Genomic DNA, 17,311 nt, shown 5'->3' on the forward strand with positions numbered 1-17,311 from the left:
GACTTTGAGGTATGTATTTTGTCCTTGTTGGTGGAGTGCTCTCTCTGTTCCCTAGTGTCATGTCCAGAGCAGCTTTCCTCTGCCACAGTCTTCTACTGTGATGTTCTGCCTCACCTCATTCCCCAAGGAAGGGAGTTGGCTGTCTATGGACAGAGACCTTTGAAATGATGAGCCCCTAAAATGAACTTTTCCTCCTCTAAAATTGTCAGGTCTTTTGGTAGCAGCAATGAAAAATCTGACTAAAACACTCTAGTTTTCTGGTATAAGTATATCCTCAATAAATACTAGTTGCTATTATTAATCATAAAAGGCATAAATATAATTATGCATATAATACATATAACTGGGGGTAAATAAGCCAATTGTACACTTGTACAAATCAAATTTAGTTTTAGGATATTAAAGTGAATTGCCTAAATCATAGTTTACTATGCTAGAACCAGGTCATAGATTGAGTTCTCTTGATTCAATTTATTGTCACCTTTATTCATATTCAAGCCTTCTTTCTGGGCAGGCCACCTCACTGAATCTCTGAGACAAAATGTGTACAATATAGGCCAATCACATGTTCATTTACCTTAACCCAGTTCAATAAGGCTGCAGGAAGTGTGAGAGTGAGCTCAAGAGAACTATTTACGCAGAGAGCTAGTTCCACCTGCCTCTCTACCAATGAGAAAGTCTTGAATGCCTGTGAGATGGGTTTGGTGAATATTTCCTTTTCTTGGTAGTCTCATTTGTCAAGTGCTTCCCATAACGTGACCATCTCACCTTTTTGAGAGTGATCATTGTCTTTGAAGATATGTGTTTTTTTTCATGTAGCATGGCCCTTAAACATAAGGCAACTACTCCACTGAATGTTTAATAGAAAGACAACAATCTGTTTTAATACAAGAACAGCAACCAGCTGTGTTGGACTTACAAAACGATATAAATCAAGTGCACTTAGGGTTGCTTGCTTGTATGTTTGCATAAACACTTCGTACAGTGCTTTATTGGCCAAAATATTTAAAGAATTTTCAAGGGTAATTTTAATTGTATTTTTAAAATCTCTGAACTTCAGGTGAATAAAGAAGGTTGAGTGGGGGATCGACAAGATGGACCGAAGAGGAGAAAGTCTGAAGCAAGGAAACCATTTTGGAGATTACCACAACCTTCAAGCCAATGATAATAAGAACATCAATCAAGACAGTGGCAACAAGAATAGAGCAAAAAGGACCAGTGGGTAGAGATGTGGAGAAGGCAGAAACAATGAGCAGAGCATGCATGACTAGCCATAGAATATACTAGAGAAGAAGTTAAATTTTACTTGATTTTTCTAGTCTGCTAGACAAGGGCAGTTTTTAGGATAAAAATGACAACTGAAACAGGGAATATACATCATGAATTATTTGATCCGTTTCAGGGGAAGTTTGGAAAATCCAAATTATAGGGATAAATTGAGTTGGAAATACTACAGATGGAGATGATAGTGGAGTGATTGAGGTGGAATTGTCTAGTAGGCAGAATATATGAGATTTGTATTTGGGAGGCTCTAAGGCTCTGTATTTTGATCTAGTGAAGATATAACCTGCCTTTACTGGATAGAGAAATATAAAATGAAATAGTATTAAATTTTAATATCCAAAATTACATTGGCCTTAGTCCCACTGACTCATTGCCCAACCACAGCTCCACCCTATCTGAGTCTTTGTTCCTCAGAAAGCACAGCCTGAGGCAAAAAGCTTGTAAGCCATTTCTTTGTTAGGGACTGCAATCCTGGGTATAAGACTGGAGGGAAAGTGGGAGTGAGGCAGCAAAGGTGGAAGCCAATATAAAAGTGTGCTAATGAGACCGACACCCTTTGGTATCAAGGGAGATTGATTACTCAATCTTCTAAGAATCCATATAAATAACTAGTTCTCAGGAGAACCCAGTGGGAGGAAGTGGGATGAAATTATTCTCTGGCTCCACTTCACATAGGTCAAAGGTTTGCACTGTGGGATAATAACTTACACTTTCAGGTGGTGCTTGTGTAGGTACTAAGAGTCTCCTGGCTTCTCAGGTCATAGTGTCAATCAGGAAGCCATAGGACAAGGGACGAAATATGGCAAGTGTGGCATGGGGTTCCATCCCACAGACTCAGGGCTGGTCACCACAGTTGTGTCCGGTAGAAATGAATTGCTAGAGGCTCTGAAGATAGGAAAGGTCAAGAAAACCTTAGGGGTGAATCTCCAACTAAGTGTGCCACAATAAATAGGAGAGTGCCCCACAAAAAGATGCCTGATATGGGCCCACAAACCAGTCGGCCTACTTCATCTGCTATGATTTCTTCCAGCTTGGCTTCCTCAGCCTCTGCTGCTTCCCTGAGTTGCCCAAGAAAATGATGCTGCCTCTGCTGGCAGGAATCTTGAGGAAACAGCGGCATCTGAGCCAAGCCTGTGGTTCCCTGAATCTGCCAAAGCCACTACTTCTCGGATGTCGGTATTGTTCTGGGTAAAGGTGGAGGTTGGGAAGAGGAAAGGGGAGAGGAACTCAACCTCCAACCTCCTACCACATTTTGTCAGCAGTCCCTAAAAATCTTTCTTACTGGTTCCATAAAGTCCCATAGACAGTTTCTTCATCAACTTCCCCTTTTCATTTCTCATCTTCTTCAAACCATTCCTCTCACTCCACCATACATCAAAGCCCCAGGTGACCTGTAGGAGCAATAACATTTCAGGCACACTGTAAATCTCAAAACACACGGAAATAAACACACTTCTTTCCCCCTAACTCCTTACCTCCACCAAGAACAAAGAAGATTGAGTGGGGGATTGATAAAATGGACCAGAGAGGAGAAAGTCTGAAACAAGGAAACCAACAACAACAAATGACAAAACTATCCTTCCTAACCAAACTAAGGCAAGAGACAGCTCAGAGAGATAATTTGGGAGGTGGAGGAAGGTACCAGGGATTAAACTCAGGGGCACCCAACCACTGAGCCACATCCCCTGCCTTTTTTTAGTGAGACAGAGTCTCACTGAATTGCTTAGCGCCTGGCTTTTGCTGAGGCTAGCTTTGAATTCACAATCCTACTGCCTCAGCCTCCTGAGCTGCTGGGAATCCAGGTATGCTCCACCATGCCCAGCTCAGAGAGATAATTTTAAGTGAACATAGGATTTGTGTGGAGAACAGAATGCTGAATACCTGTGCTCAGGTAAGAACACTTTTCAGTTTCTTCCAGTATCATGGGTGGTAACTTTTATTTTTTGTAGCCAAAAGAGACTATTTCAGTTACCACCCACCATAAAGAACAGGTCTATGCCAAGAATTAATTGAAGTCTCTATTTTAGGAGAAAACTACACAAAGACAGAATACTTGAAGTTAAATATTACTTGACTTGATAGATAAAGGTCTTAGCGTGTTTTCTCTCCAAGACAACCTGGAGCAAACACTTGCAGAAGGAAATTAACCTGGGAATTTGATCCCAAGAAGCAGAAATTAGAAGTAAAAATACAGAAGGAGAAAAAGCCAGCACAAGGACAATCCTTCAGACCATTTCCAACTGACTGGCAGCTGACTTTTTTGTCCTGGGTCCTTATGAGGAGCTATGTGAAATTAAGAGTCAGAGCTGAAAGGGAGAAGGAAACATTGATCCATTGTCCCATTGGTTCAAAGATGGCCTCAGGCACATAGATTTACCTGCATGTTAATATTGGGGAGTTCCTATAGGTGATCCAGCAGAGAAGCCTAGGATGGGAAGCAAGAAGTATCTGTTAGGAACCCACAGTGGGGTGCTGTGTGTTATACCACTGTGAAGCTGGTTGTGAAGGTTTGGATATTGTTTGTATCCTAAAGGTTCTTGTGTTGGAGATGGTAGATTTTTAAGAGATGGTGTGTAGTGGAAGATGATTAGATTGGGGGGGCACTATTCTAGGAAGAGATTAATGTAGATCTCACTAGTTCTCATATGGGTGATTATAAAAGAGTAAGCCTGGCCCTCTCTACTCTCTTGTCTCCTTGCTCACTCATGTGCCCCTCTGTACATGGCCTTTCTACTTTATGTTTCTCCGCCATGTTGGGATGCAACCAGCACTTGCCAGTATACTAGTGCCATACTGCTTGGACCCTTCAGCCACCAGAATCAGGAGCCAAGCAAATCCTTTTATTTTATAAGTTATCCAGCATGAGGTATTTTCTTTTTAATGCCAACATAAAATGAACTAGCACACTGTTGAAGCCTGTAAGTATATGGCCATCACAGCATTGGCTGGAGAAGAAAGTAGAGTTGAGTGGATCTGAGTGGTACACAAGAGGTATCTGACCCATTGAGATTTCACCCATGGAGCAAGGGAGAGAAACAAGGACTAATCACGTATACTAGGGATGCTGGAGGAAAAGTGGAAGTGGCTTAGAAGATACTGTTGAGAAGGCCCCAAAGATTAGGAGGAAAATAATAATGATAATGATAATGGTAAAATAATGATAATAATGAAATATAATAATGAAAATAATAATGATAATGGTAAAAATAATAGTTACAGGTATATTACTAATAGCAGTGATAGTGATAGTAGTGGCAGTAAGCACTATGTAAATGTGGGTTCTGAGGCAGGTACTATTCTAAGTTCTTTACATATATTAATTCACTCAATACAATCCCATGAGATAGGCACAGTTTATTCTCCCCTGTTGCACAAGGGGACACCAAGTTATAAGAAGTTAAAGTTCACAACTCATAATTGATGGAAGCAAGATTTGACCCCAGAGCCTATACTCTTAACCACTTCACCCTGCTGACCCAACGAATAAAAGAGTATCTGTGAGGCAAGAGAAGAGGAGAATTCCACAAGAAAGAAGCAGGCCAGGGAGAGTTTTACTTACTAAAGAAAAGAATGAAAACTAAGGGAAGACCATATGATTTGTGACTGACAGGCAACTGGTCACTTTTGAAAATGTTGTTTGAGCTAGGTAGTAAGCCAGAATACCGACTGCAAGAGAGAAGGAAGGAGGGCGGCCCAGGTCAATTTCTGGAGACATTTGCCAGTAAAGGGGTATTAGTGTTTTATGTTAGTGTAACACCCCCGTGTTTTAATTTCCTAATAGAAGAGGAGGATCCAGTACCAAGGGAAAAAGATGGTCAGAAGGACCCTAAAAATGACCATGCTTGAGTTGCCAAAGAGCTCTCAGGTACAGAATTTGTCCTTCAGGTGATGCCCACTGAGGCTAAATCCCATCAAAGAACGCTTAAAAGGTAACACAGGACCCACTAGAGACTGAGGAGGCCTTTAGAGACAAGAATAATGAGCAGATTTTCATTCTCTTGTTTTGCCATTTCTGACTTCCCACAAAATGGCAGAAAGGGACACACACTCCTGCCAACCTTCTCCTTTCCCTCCCCCACTTCATTATCTGAGCTCAGTCATTATTCTACATTTTCTGTGCCTTTGGAGAGAAAATCCAGCTCTTCAAACCATAACATTGGCAGCAGTTTTCTTCCTACAGTTTGTAAAAATTAAATCACAAATCAAAAGAGTATGAGCCAAACATGCCACAGCCATTTGGATTTACATGAAAGGGAAGCCATCAACACCTCCCTATCTTGGCTGATGAATGTATCTGATATTTCAGACTTATTTCTTGGTTCTTTCATGACCACAAGACCAAAACTAATCAGTCCAATTAGACAAACTTCCAGATTATAGCTCTGAAGTCAACTCAACAAGTAACATATCCAGCAATATAATTTGCCAAGTATAATTCAGAGGATGCAGTCAGAGTGGAAGGCTGGGTGGAGGGGGAGGAGGAGATGGCTCCTGATTTATCACAGCAGCTAGAGCCGGATTCCAGTCTGGATACAAAACAAAGAATGAGAAATAAAGTTAGATTTGGGGCACTGTAACTACTGATCATCATGTTTTACTGATATTAAAAGAAAAAGAAGAAAAGAAAGCAAAATAGGTTAAGAACACCATCCAGAAAAAGACCTTTAACTACTTGCAAAATATAGAAAACACATTCCAAAGGAATCAAATGTAAAAAAGAAAAAAACCAAAGATAACTAGAATATATAGATAAATATTTATCTTATTACTATAGTAGGATGGTCTTTTATAGCATTGAAAGAAAAAGTATAAAGAAAGAACTAGATTAAAGACTTTACCACATGAGTACTTAATTTTTCTGTACTCCATAAAAAATCATAAACAAATTCAAAACCTAAGATAAATGGAAAAATATATTTGCAACATATTATTATTCAGTCATTTATGTCCTTAGCTCCAGTTTTAACTAGCTGTATTGGGATATAATTCACATACCACATAATTTGCCCATCTAAAGCATACAACTAATAGTTTTTAGTTTATTCACAGAATTGTGCAGCCATCATCACAATTTATTTTAGAATATTTTTATCACCTCAGGAAAAAAAAATTTTACCCATTAAAAGTCACCCCCATTTCCTCCCAGCCTGCCCCCAGCTCTCAGGTTATTCCATTTTCTGTCTCCATATATTTGCCAAATATAAATGCAGTTACATAAAATGCTGTTTGTGACTGGCATTTTTCACACTGAGGGAAGCGTACAACTTCTCCTAGTAGGGTATTTGGGGAATGCATAAGAATGGTTTTGAAGATGTTTATAGTATTTATACAATAATTGTTAGTTCAGGAACTTATTCTAAGGAAATAATCAAAGATGTGCACAGTGATTTAGGTTCAAAGCGGGTTATAAGACATAATTTGCAATAAAGAAAATGAAAAGAATTCAAATGCTTGACAATAAGTAGTAAACAGATAAATCCACTGGAATATGATATCACCATAGAAAATTAATTGCTAGGACATTCAAGGTCAGAGAAACATACTCGTGATATTAAGTGAAATAAACATGTATGATATAATTCCAATTTTGTTCAAAATTTATATATCTATATGTAGAAATAGATAGATTGATCAATTGATAGATCTCCTTAGTGGTTTATTGCTAGATGAGGAAATATGAATTCAGGTGATTTGTTTTCTTCTTTATACTACTTTGTATTGTAACAGCAAAAGGAAATTTCCCCTCTGCCTTCTGAAGTTTCACTGGAATAAACTGTAAAAAGCAGATTGATTGGAGAAAGGACACACAAATTTATTATGTGCATAGCGGCAATCATATAATGTAATTACCCCCAGCCCAACGTGATTAAAAAACTCATATACCCCTTTTTCTATAGGAGAGGAGGAGAATGGAGAACATAGATAATATTCAGGGAAACAGTAAAAAATTTTAGGGGATCTCAATGAGTTTGGGGAACATTCTACAGTCTGGGACATAATGCATGTTCAATAGAACAGAAATGGTTTCTATATTATTCTCTTTGGAATATTAAATGGGACCAATACAGTGTGTGAAAAAAGATAGTCCACATGTGTTGACAGAGTTCAGTCTTTCTTTCTGAGCTGAGTAGTTTAGTCTTCTCTGTCTATCAAGATTTTAGTAGGAAGACTGAGGCAATTGGAAATCCGGGAAGGGAAATAAGGAGAATCTCCAGAAAGCCCTCTGGTGCTTGCAGGTAAGTGGGGTTAGGGTCTTAGGGGAGGAACAATTTTAATCAATTTAAAAATTTAATCAATTTTTAAATTAAAAAGGATCTTGATTCTTAGCCTATGTTTAAGGTCTTTTGATTTCTTTTATATCAAATTTCTCGTCATTCCCCAAATACCATATTTGGGGGTCATCGTTCTCCAAGCCCCAACACTATTCTCTAATGTTTTAAATTAATAAACATTTATTATGTTTATGATAACCCAAAGCCATAAAACCATTAGAAAAACTTACTGAATCTGGTGTTTTATCCTGTAGAACCTCTGTAGCTCCAATCATTGCAGCAGTATCAGAATTCAGACTTCTGCAAGTGTGGGGGAGACTGCATGCAAGTGTGAGTAGCCAGGGTGGACATCAATCAACACAACTGCAAGAGGAAAAGGTAAGAGAAACCGAGGGCTTTCTTTTCTTTCCTTTTTTTGGTTCTGGGAATGGAACCCAGGTCCTTGCACATGCTAAATACATGCTTTACTGAACTACATCCCCAGCCTCACTTGAGGATTTTCTGTGCTCTGATGCTAACCTAGAACATGAATTTGACTTTTCAAAACTAGGAACTGCTGAGAGGATAGTGCAGTAAGCATTGAGAACTGAGGCTGAGGGGTCATACTGAAGAGAAATGGTGGAAAGACAATGATGTGCACCACTAGGAACTCAAATTGTGAAATCAGCCATGAATGGAGTGCAAGGAAGGCTGCCTCTTAGGGAGCAGGGAGGGAGGGAGTGGACACAGAGGGGGCTGTCCAATGACGGTGGACTTCAGTCAAGTTTCATACATGCTCCAGCCCAGGCCCCCAAATCTGCTTGTATGTAAAAACCTGTCTGCAGTTCCACTCGTTCCAATCCTGTTTCCCCTCTGGGATTCCATGGACTTGTTTATAAACACCAACATCCTCATTTCTGGATGTTACAGATGTATGCTTTCGTTTCCTGCAAGCAAGAGCCTTTTTAAAAGTTGCACTGGATGATAATGAGGAAGAAACCAGTTCTACTTGTGAAGGACTCCAAGCAGTTTGGCTAGAGCACATACTAGAAAGGGAAGCATTGGAAGATGAAGTTGGCAAGGCAGGTGGGTCCAGGCTGTGGAGGGTCTTGACTGCTGAGGACATAGTATTATCTTGTGATCTGATCAGCTTTGAACTCTACCTGCAATCTGCTACCTAATCATTGTATGACTTTGGGCCATTTGCCTTCTTTGAACTTAAGTTGTTTGATTTGTGAAATCAAGATTTTGGTTTAGGTAACTGTTAAAAATCATCACAGCTCTAAAATATTAATCTGCTGTCTACTTCATATCAAGTAAGCAGATGCTTTTCTTGCCACATCATCCAGAGATTAATGTTCTCAGGTGTGTGAGCCACAACTGAATAATATTAGGAGTCCCAGAGCATAACTACACACCCCAGGCAATTTTTCCCCAAATGTGCCCAGACTTCTAGAGAACATGGTTTAAAATCTAATCCAGGATGACTGAGGTAGCTGGGAGATCCTAGCTCTTTTCCTTTTGAATAAAGTTTCAAAATAAACTTCATATGCAGACTGTACTTTTCATGAAAAAAGAGATCCTATCTCCTGTGTACCACTCTATCTGTCCCTGAAAAGAACCTGGCCCAGTAGATATTTTCTTTAACATTTTTAGTTTGTACATGGGCACAATATCTTTATTTTATTTATTTATTTTTTTATATGGTGCTAAGGATCAAACCCAGAGCCTCACGCGTGTAGGCAAGCACTTTACCAGTAAGCTACAACCCCAGCCCAGTAAATATTTCTCAAATAATTGAATGGACAAAATTGCAAATCATAGAATACACGTGAAAACAATGTGGGAATCATAACACTCAGCATAGATTGTAACTATCACAGCTCGTTCAATAAAGGAAGCCATTTGAAAATTGCCATATGTAAGCAGAATAATAGTTTATTCAGAAGAGAGTCTATTGGTTGTAAAACAGGTATGAGTTAAGATTTCTAGATGGTTCAAGAGAGCTAAACATTAATTATCTCTCCTAAGTCTTACTAAGGTGACTTAAAAAGTGCTTGGGATTACCTGAAAAGCTCCCATGCTACCATATGACTAGTCCTAAACTAAGTTCATCTAAGAGTTCTGAAGATAGAAATAAAGGTCAGGTAAAGGAAGGGCCACGGTAGACCCAAGGAAGGCTGATTTGTGAAGCTTTATTGTGAACTTCAGAGTCGGGGTGGAGGAGAGGAGGAGATTATCAACATTTCAGATTTGCTTACTGTGTCTTAGAATCACTTCATTGATATCATTGTTTCACCCTTTAACATTTCTTGTGGCAGGTAGACTCTCTATTGGATGGGAAAGAGTTTTTATGGAAAGACATCCAACTCAAACTGATTTAAGTAAGGGAAGGGAATTGATCGATTGTCATGGCTGAAAAATTCAGAGGCAGTGATGGTTTCAGGCATAGCTGGATCCATAGCTGAATCTTGGGGCTAAAAATAGATAATCAGAAATCAATCTCTCCCTTCTGGCTATTTGTTTTGTTTTCCTGTGTTTTGGTTTAATTCTCAAGTACTCTTGTCATGTGTAGGATCCTAGAAGCGTGGAAACTGCATAAGAGGAAAAAAGTTCCTCCCCCTAATATTTTTAGCGAAAATTCCAGGATTTAATTTGAACAGACATACTTGGGTCATGAGCTTATCTGGGAAGCATTATTGTGACTACATGGAAGGGATGCCCTGAGTAGCTCCACCTGAATTATTTGTAAATTCCTTTAGCCAGGGAGAGTCCACCTTAACTTAAGGAAGAGTGGTTTCCCAAAAGAAAATCGAAGTGCTATTAAAAAAAAAAAAAAAAAACTTTGCCGACAAAAACAACAACTGCCTATAATTCTTTCTCGCCAGCTTCAATGCATGGCTTCCTGACTTGTGTTTGAATATCTTCAACATCTGAGGCCCTTTAGCTGCCTTGAGCTAACTGGGTTTCCCTCACATCAATCTGGTATCTGCCTCTTGATACATCTACACTCTGCCACTCAGTAATCTCTTTGGTCCATGTGAATGAAAAATGTCTGTCAGCTGTTCCTGGAAATTAATAGATGGATGGTAGGTTTTGGTTGCTTTGCATCCCCCTCCAGGAACTGATTACTGCTGCTAATGAATCTTCTCTAGTGCTCAAAACAGAGACCCTGTTCTGAGCTGACCTGAGACCCTGATCCTGCCTACAGTTAGAGGGAAAAGAGAGTGGGAGCTCCTGAGAGGATGTAGTGTGGGAGTGGAGTGAAGGTTTTGTGCCTTTGGAAAGAAGAAAGTCAGAAGCCAATGCGTAGGAGCCAGACCCTGGAGGAAACAGCCAACCAACATTCAGCTGACAGCGGACGTGACCAAGAATGAAGCCAGCAGGCTGTGTGACCATCAGCCCCAACTTTTGCTCACTGGCTCTCAAAGTGCTGTCCTCAGCCCAGTGATGATTCCCATCATGGATCCAACTGATCCAAAAAAAAAGGAAGGAAGGGAGGAAGGTGATTTTAGAAAATCCTTATGTGTAATTGTGTTTGTGTCCATATTTCCATAAACTATTCTTGGGAAAATTCTAATTAAAGATTAATAAACTATGTATGGTAAGATAATGAGCTATAAAGGAAATATGCATACCTTTATTTAGTTTTGGTTTTGGGTCTTGCATGCTTGGCTTTTCATCCCATCTTCTGACTAACCCATGAGAAATCAAGTATCTGTTTCCCTGATCCTTTGTCTCAGGAAAAAGAAACCACTGATACAATTCTAGAGTTCCCAGCACTGAACATCACCTCACTCCTCCTACAAGTAAACTGAGATTATGCTTCATGGCCATTGAAGGGATTGCTGTGGGATACTGGGAGTTGGAAAAACAGAATGGACTGGAGAAAAGGGAGAAGGTGAGGCTGAGGCAGAGGCAGCCCTGAAGATTTGGGAGCCCAGTCAGTAGAAACCCATGTTCAATTCATTCAGGAGAGACCCTGCATGGTGTACCTCCCAAGACTGAAGTACAGGCTCCACTGCCTGGAAACAGCATGGGATTTGGGGATCTATTTTAGGCCTCAGGGACTGAGACACCTGGCTTTATTCAAGAGGGACAAGCTTCTTTAGTGAACAACTTTTTTCTTTCTTAAAATATTTGTTCTAATTAGTTATACATGACAGTAGAATGCACTTTGACATATCATAATAAATGGAGTGTAATTTCTCATTCTTTTGTTGTATGTGATGTAGAATCACACCAGTTGTGTAGTAATATGTGTACACAGGGTAATAATGTTAGATTCATTCTACTATCCTTCCTAACCCTTACCTCTCCTCCCCCTTTACTCCTCTCTACCTAGTCCAAAGTAACTCTTTTCTTCCCTAGCCGCATCCCCCACCATTTTGTGAATTAGTATAAGCATATAAAAAAACCATTTACCAGCAAATGCCATAATTTCATTCTTCTTTATGGCAGAGTAGCAGTCCAATGTGTGTATATATCATAGTTTCTTTATCCATTCTTCTGTTGAAGAACACCTAGGTTGTTTCCATAGTTTAGCTATTGTGAGTTGAACTGCTATAAACATTATTGTGACTGCATCACTGTAATATGCAGATTTTAAGTCCTTTGGGTATAAACTGAGGAGTGAGATGACTGGGTCAATGGTGATTTCATTCCAAGTTTTCTGAGGAGTCTCCATATCGCTTTTCATAATGGTTGCACCAATTTGCAGTCCCACCAGCAATGTATGAGTTTACTGTTTCCCCACATCCTTGCCAACATTTATTGTTGCTTCTATTCTTGATAATTGCCATTCTGACTAGAGTGAGATGAAATCTCAGTGTGGTTTTAATTTGCCTTTCTCCAATTGCTAGTGATGTTAAAATTGTTGAAATGTTTTCATATATTTGTTGATTGTATTTGCTCTTCTGTGAAGTGTCTGTTAAATTTCTTAGCCCATTTATTGATTGGGTTATTTGTTTTTTTGTATTACATTTTTTGAGTTCTTCATACATCCTCCCATTCTATAGGCGCTCTCTTTACATTATTGATTGTTTCCTCTGCTAAAAAGAAGCTATTTAGTTTGAATCCATCCCATTTATCTATTCTTGATTTTACTTCTTGCATTTTAGGCATCTTGTTAAGGAAGTAAGATCCTAGGCCAACATGGTGAAAATCTGAGCCTACTTTTTCTTCTATTTAGGTGCTGGGTGTCTGTCTGAGTGCCTAAGTCTTTGATCCACTTTGAGTTGGGTTTTGTGCAGGGTGAGAAATAGGGGTTTAATTTCATTTTGTTACATGTGGATTTCCAATTTTCCTAGCACCATTTGTGGAAGAGACTATATTTTCTCCAGTGAATGTTTTGATGCCTTTGTTTAGTATGAGATAACTATATTTATGTAGATTTATCTGTATCTTCTATTCTGTACCATTGGTCTATGTATATGTGTTAGTGCCAATACCATGCTATTACTATGGCTCTGTAGTATAGTTTAAGGTCTGGTATTGTGATACCTCTTGTTTTATTCTTCTGGCTAAGGATTGCATTGGCTATTCTGGATCTCATTTTTCCAAATGAATTTCATGATTGCTTTTTTTTAGTTCTATGAAGAATGTCATTGATTTTAATAAGAATTGCATTAATTCTGTATAATGATTTTGGTAGTATGCCATAATATTAATTCTGCCTATCCAGGAGCATGGGAGATCTTTCCATGTTCTGAGGTCTATTTCAATTTCTTTCTTTAGTATCCTGTAGTTTTCATTATAGAGGTCTTTAACCTCTTTTGTTAGTATATTTTTAGGCTATTATGAATGGGGTTGTTTTCTTAATTTCTATTTTAGTAGATTCATCACTGATGTATATGAATGATTTTGATTTATCGGTATTTATTTTATATCCTGCTACTTCAATGAATTCACTTATTGGTTCTGGAAGTTTTCTGGTGGAATTTTTGGATCTTCTACACTTGGAATCATGTCATTAGCAAATAGTAATAGTTTGAGTTCTTTATATATTTGTATCCCTTTAATTTCTTTCTCCTACCTAATTTCTCTGGCTAGAGTTTTAAGGATGATGTTGAATAGAAGTAGTGATAGAGGGCATCCTTGTCTTGTTCCAGTTTTTAGAATGAATGCTTTCAATTTTTCTCCATATAGAATTGTGTTGGCCTTGGGTTTAGCATAGATAGCTTTTATAATGTAAAGCTAGGTTCCTACTCTGCCTAGTTTTTCTACTGTTTTGAACATGAAGGGGTGCTATATTTTGTCAAATGTTCTTTCTGCATCTATTGAAATGATTACATGAGTCTTGTTTTTCAGTCTGTTGATGATGAATTAAATGTATTGGTTTCCATATGTTGAACCAACCTTGCATCCCTGGGATGAACCCCACTCGATCTTGGTGCTTAGTGAACATTTTGACATTGACAATCATGGTCCAAAGGTTATCTGTATAAGTCTAGAGACTTACTGGACCTTAAGAGCAGAGAGAGCTCCCCTCCTGACATTAGGCATCACACCAACCTGGCAGGCAAGGAGTTAGAACTAGAATGTAAACATAATCTAACTTTTCTTGCATCTGAGTATTGTGGGTTGGAGTCATAAGTTTATATTTGAAAGTAATAAACCAAAATTAACCTATTACTAGTGTTTACTAAAGAGTAGTTCAGCATTATACTATTAAGTTCGGCAGACACATGATAATTTGACTTCTCCTCTTTTTATATTAGGAATTCCTACCAGTTTTAAAAAGGATGTGGAGTATCATGTGTCACCCATGTTGACTGGCACCTCCCATGTTTTTCACTTGCCAATAATCTAGCTTTTCAATTACAAATTATTGTTAGTTTTGCTTCATCATTATTGTTTTAGTTGGCTGTAGTTTGTTCAGTTAACCTTATGATGTATTTTTATCACCAGAGGTTTGCCTTATAATTTCCCAATACACATGTAAGTAGATTTTTATATATCCTTTGGTGGCTTGAATATTAAGCACTTTATACTATTTCCTTTGTTTATATATTTTTGAAAACTAAAATAGTACTGATGTTGCTGATGCTTTTTGTACCTGGTTCTATTTCCCTCTCCAGAGGCAAGTATGCCCAAGATTTTAGGATGTATCTAACTTCTAGTACATTTTCAAACTTTTACTATCTAAGTATGTACCCCTAAATGAGTGCTACTATATATTTCTAAATTTACTTAATGGCATCATAGTATGCGTGTCATTCTGTAACTTTAGTTTTTAGTGGGGTTTTTTTGTTTGTTTGTTTTTTGATACTGGTGATTAAACTCAGGGGCACTCCACCACTAAGCCATGTCCCTAGTACTATTTTGTATTTTATTTAGAGACAGGGTCTCAGTGAGTTGCTTAGCACCTTGCTTTTGCTGAGGCTGGCTTTGAACTTGTGATCCTCCTGCCTCAGCCTCCCGAGCTGCTGCACCACAGCAACCAGCCAGTATTATGGTTTTGATATTTGCCTTCATATACAGATTTATTCATTTCATCTAATTCATTCACAACAACTACACATACAGAATCTTCCTATAATCATTCCACATCCAACTTAACCATCCCTCAAGAATAGACCAATCAAAATATGCAGAATTCTGTTTCAGCTTTCTTATCATTTTTCTGCTAGAAGCTTTTTCTATACCCGCTCCCCTGTTTACACTATTAGATTGTGTTAGATGCCTTCCTCTTCCTGCACCCTGTGCTTGCCTATATTGTAAGCTCTGCCACATATTGTTGGAAAATGTCTCTCTTTTGCCTTAGACTGTGGGTATCTCAAGATCAGGGACCTCGAGACAAGATCTGTTCACAGTGTTGGCAGAGTATTCCCCAGGCCAGCACTATGACTATGCATGGTAAATTGTTGGCACTTTTTTTTAATACACAGATAAATAGATTATTCTGTGCCATGGAGTAACTTATTTCCTCATTTACTTATATAGTTAAAAATCAGAGTATCAAACTAAGAACTCCTAGAGCCACTGTGTCCTGACTGCTGGATCTAATTTTTCTCTTCAGTTGAATAATGAACTTTTACAATTTGAAGTTATAACAAATCCAGTTAATTGATATGATATTCTCAATTTTAATTGTGATAAATCTTTGCTACCTAATACCAATTGCTTGTATTTAAATCTAATAGTAAAAGGTATCTGCTTTAGTTCTAAATTATATATTTATTTGAAGTAAGTCAAAATTTTCTGATGTTTCATAATAAGCATCTGTATTTCTGGGTGCCCTGCTGGTTGAATAAGTATGAGGACCCCTGTGTTAACTGTGGTAAAAACAGTAGCCTGACAAGTCACCCTCTGCACTTATAAATAATAGTTTTTGAAACGTATTTCAAAATAGTAAATTTCTAAACACTTAAGACTTATCTCACATGTTATAAAAAGGCATTGCCTTCCTGGAGAGTGAAACTATAAAATTTGAGAAAAATATTGTCCATTCTGACTCCTTCATCCTTGACGACCTGATAGTCATGAGATTCCTTCAGAGGCTTCCTGGGAAGGAGGCAGCTGCAGGAATAGCCCACCAGTCATCCCCCTGTTGCCATGGAGACTGGCCAAGTTCATACCTCTTTATAAACTTCCACTCTGGCTTCATTCCTCCCCAGAAGCTTAGAATGCCCAGACTTTGGGTTGGGGGGTGTAGCCCACTGGTAGAGTGCTTGCCTCCTGTATGCAAGGCCTTGTGTTTGGTTCCTAGTGCTGCAAAGAAACAGACACAACAGCAACAAAGTCCAACATCAACAACAAAAATCACCAAAACAAAAACAATCAAAAACCCCCACCAAAAAGCAACAACAACAAAACACCCCAGATTTAAAAATTCCTATGTAAACAGAGTGAAGAGAAAGTAGCCATTCTTTTCCTTACCATAATGAGAGTTCTCTGACCCCCCAACTATACAAGTGACTTCCTTGGTACGGGGAATAATTAAACTACCCGCCTATTGCTCGGTCCCCTGTGTCTTCACCCATGCTGTGAGAGGAAGGATAGAGATAAAAAAGGAGAATGTAAGCTGCATGGAACTGTGTAGAACTCTTGTGGAGGAGTTGGACTTCCAGAAGCAGGGATTTAAGTCAATCTTTATAATCCTAAGGGGAGGGTAACCCCAGCAGGCAGCTGAATTGACCATACAATATGTTCCTTATTCTCTACAATATCTGTAAAATATAACTATTATCATACTGAAGTAGATGAGGAAACTTAAGTCTAAAAATTTCAAGTAATTTTTTTTCCAAATTACAAAGCTTGTTACGGACAAAGTTGGTATTTATACTAGGATTGATTTGAAAGTCTAAACTCTTACTACAGCATAGTACAGCTTAGCTACAGTCAACAACTTTAATATATGAGCAAGATCTCCTGTGCACACAGTGTTCCTATGGATGTTTAGCATGGACTGGTCTGAAAGTCTAACCATGTGAAAGGGTGGCAGAAAAGGTCATCACTTCCTTCTATGGTTCATCTATTAATTTATGCTCAAAGATTATTGAACACTCACTTTACTCTAAGCACTGGATTTAAAAAAAAAAAAAGAAAAAGAAGGAGTGGTCTCTGCCATTGAGTTGTTTACAGCCTGTGCTCAGATAATTATGATTCAATCCTACTGGTATCCCAAGAAGGGAATGTGCAATGTGTGGGGGGTAGATGACAGCTTTGGAGGATTGTACAAGTCTTCTCAGGAGAGGTTAATTTCTTTTGATTGCATAATTTTGCTGAGTATATATATGCCCATAATTTATTTAGCAAAATGTATATTTAAGAAC

General features: G+C 38.4%; 1 long non-coding RNA gene across 1 annotated transcript; it reads right to left on the reverse strand.

The window, feature by feature from the left end:
- Positions 1–5,732: 5,732 nt before the first annotated feature.
- On the reverse strand, positions 5,733–16,242 carry LOC139701565 (uncharacterized). Its single transcript, XR_011704113.1, has 3 exons — positions 16,115–16,242; positions 7,787–7,919; positions 5,733–5,810 (listed from the first exon to the last, which is right to left on the reverse strand). It is a non-coding gene; the product is annotated as an uncharacterized lncRNA (long non-coding RNA).
- Between the last annotated feature and the right edge of the window lie 1,069 nt (positions 16,243–17,311).

Source organism: Marmota flaviventris, chromosome 13, assembly GCF_047511675.1.
Source record: "Marmota flaviventris isolate mMarFla1 chromosome 13, mMarFla1.hap1, whole genome shotgun sequence".
In the NCBI taxonomy this organism is placed as follows: domain Eukaryota; kingdom Metazoa; phylum Chordata; class Mammalia; order Rodentia; family Sciuridae; genus Marmota; species Marmota flaviventris.